We start from the raw sequence: 2,500 nt of genomic DNA, 5'->3' as shown, positions 1-2,500 counted from the left end.
GAAACAACACGCGCCACCTACGGTGACCGGCAGCTCCAACGCCAGCGCCACAGAAGGGCAAAGCCCCACTTGGGTGCAGAAGCGAACTCTCCCAGCACAGCGCACGCGCCAACACGTCCGCAGAGCTGCGATACAAACCACCTGCGAGAACCGCTGGGGGCGACCGAGCAGCAGACGGCGTCGCGACGCCGAGTGCCGGGCGGCGGCGCATCCTCAACGCACACAGTCCGCAATCGGACCAGCACACTGCAGATGTCCACCGCGCTTCGCACCGGGCTCGACAGAACCCACTTTGGCCGCCTGGCGCCGCGCGCAGGGTGCGCCGGCGCATAGCTGGGACGCCAGCCGGGCCCGTCGGCCGGCGCTCCTGCCACTGGGCGCCCCCCACCAGCCGGCTGTAGTGCGTGCGCTCACGCAGCGCGCGGCCAGCACGCCGGGCGGCCCCCCCTCACCGGCCGGGGACTGTCCCGCCAAGCCACAGCCTCGTATCGCTTCATACCCACATGGCCAACTCAGGTTCGGGGGCATGGCGGGTACCGCCGAAACAACCGGTTCACAGATGTACCGATCGTCGCTATCACCGATGCACCTGCAGCGCGAACAACCGCTCAACAACTGATTTCCAGTTCATTTGCGGATCTTTGGCAGCAAACGTATACGTCAATCTACATTTGCGAAATCTACGATTCTGGCATGCCTGCATGTTATGTGTCACGACACGCTACATCAGCCCACATACACACTGCGGCATGTACACGAGAGAACACGTGGAAGATGGTCCGCGCACGTGTGCAATGTCCCTTGCGCGGTCGACTGTCAACCGGCCTCTGTAGCATGTCGCAGATGTGGAACGCGGTCCACCGTGCTATCATGTTGTGTGGGGCAATACGATTAAATAGGAAAACCCTCGTCGCTACATCAACAGACGGCTCACGCTGATTCCCGGCAGAGGGAGGAGGGGGGGGGGGGGCCAACATGCAATACTTTCGTCCGTACCTACTTACCACATGTCTGTACGGCGTACAACAGTGCAATCTCGCTGTAATGGGGAGACGAGACAAGTAGCATCGTGCACAACATATGGCCCTTATGATTCGCCATTGTAGGGCGCAGCCGGTGTACGGTCAAGCATGTGCCACATTATGTCACTCAGTACGTAACGACGGATGATCAGTGTGGGTTACGCGTACATCAGCGGACAGTCCACACAGGCCGTACCACAACGTACACTGACTGCATCGACAACCGAATGCAACTGAACAGCTGCAAGGCTCATTTCACAAACAAACGCCTGACCGACCAGCTTGGAAGGGCAGGAGGGGAGGGCGATATTCGTTCTGTAGCGGTACACCCTTCCAGTGGTTAGCGGGACTGTGTAGAAAGTACGCAACACTCGAAAGACCTTTATGTGAGGGTACGCACCATGGCATCAAGAAATACACATGACACCAGAGGATCCAAGCAGTGAACTATGTTCAGAGGGTTGCTGTTAGGCAAAGCTACATTCCTGTGACGTTACATGTGACAGTTAAGGTGCAGTGTAAGTTAGGTTAAGGTGCAGTGTAAGTTAGGTTAAGGTGCAGTGTAAGTTAGGTTAAGGTGCAGTGTAAGTTAGGTTAAGGTGCAGTGTAAGTTAGGTTAAGGTGCAGTGTAAGTTAGGTTAAGGTGCAGTGTAAGTTAGGTTAAGGTGCAGTGTAAGTTAGGTTAAGGTGCAGTGTAAGTTAGGTTAAGGTGCAGTGTAAGTTAGGTTAAGGTGCAGTGTAAGTTAGGTTAAGGTGCAGTGTAAGTTAGGTTAAGGTGCAGTGTAACTTAGGTTAAGGTGCAGTGTAACTTAGGTTAAGGTGCAGTGTAAGTTAGGTTAAGGTGCAGTGTAACTTAGGTTAAGGTGCAGTGTAACTTAGGTTAAGGTGCAGTGTAACTTAGGTTAAGGTGCAGTGTAACTTAGGTTAAGGTGCAGTGTAACTTAGGTTAAGGTGCAGTGTAACTTAGGTTAAGGTGCAGTGTAACTTAGGTTAAGGTGCAGTGTAACTTAGGTTAAGGTGCAGTGTAACTTAGGTTAAGGTGCAGTGTAACTTAGGTTAAGGTGCAGTGTAATTTAGGTTAAGGTGCAGTGTAACTTAGGTTAAGGTGCAGTGTAACTTAGGTTAAGGTGCAGTGTAAGTTAGGTTAAGGTGCAGTGTAAGTTAGGTTAAGGTGCAGCGTAACTTAGGTTAAGGTGCAGCGTAACTTAGGTTAAGGTGCAGCGTAACTTAGGTTAAGGTGCAGCGTAACTTAGGTTAAGGTGCAGCGTAACTTAGGTTAAGGTGCAGCGTAACTTAGGTTAAGGTGCAGCGTAACTTAGGTTAAGGTGCAGCGTAACTTAGGTTAAGGTGCAGCGTAACTTAGGTTAAGGTGCAGCGTAACTTAGGTTAAGGTGCAGCGTGGGTTAGGTTAGGGGCCAACGTGGGTTAGGTTAGGGGCCAACGTGGGTTAGGTTAGGGGCCAACGTGGGTTAGGTTAG

This window comes from Schistocerca gregaria, unplaced genomic scaffold, assembly GCF_023897955.1.
Source record: "Schistocerca gregaria isolate iqSchGreg1 unplaced genomic scaffold, iqSchGreg1.2 ptg000640l, whole genome shotgun sequence".
NCBI classification, from domain to species: domain Eukaryota; kingdom Metazoa; phylum Arthropoda; class Insecta; order Orthoptera; family Acrididae; genus Schistocerca; species Schistocerca gregaria.
The sequence above is the reverse complement of the archived record's forward strand: the minus strand, read 5'-3'. Positions refer to the sequence as shown.